Genomic DNA, 420 nt, shown 5'->3' with positions numbered 1-420 from the left:
CCTCCCCTCTCTCTTCGTCCCTTCCCTTTCTTCTCTCTCTTTCTCTCCCTTCTCCCCTCCCTACTTCCCTCCTCTTCCCTCCCATACACCAACCACATAACTCAACACCATCCTCTTCTTCCCCCGCCAGCTGACACCCCGCTTCCTCTGATCCCTACTCCCGCCTCTTATCCCAACGCCCCCCTCGGAAACCACGCCCCCTCGGAACCACGCCCCGCTCTAAAAAAACCAAGCCCGCCCCCCTCGCCTACAATGAAAATCCCCGAATCCTTCCTCTGCTCTGGGCACCGTGGGTACTGAATGGAGCTTGGCAAACTTCACTACGTCCTTTCGGCACTTCCATGGTGGACCTGGGAACATGTACGCACGACGTCTTACCCATACAGTGACGAGTTGAGAGAAACCAGTTGCCAGGTGACT

The sequence above is a fragment of the Penaeus monodon genome, chromosome 34 (assembly GCF_015228065.2).
Source record: "Penaeus monodon isolate SGIC_2016 chromosome 34, NSTDA_Pmon_1, whole genome shotgun sequence".
In the NCBI taxonomy this organism is placed as follows: domain Eukaryota; kingdom Metazoa; phylum Arthropoda; class Malacostraca; order Decapoda; family Penaeidae; genus Penaeus; species Penaeus monodon.
Note: the sequence above shows the minus strand (reverse complement) of the source record.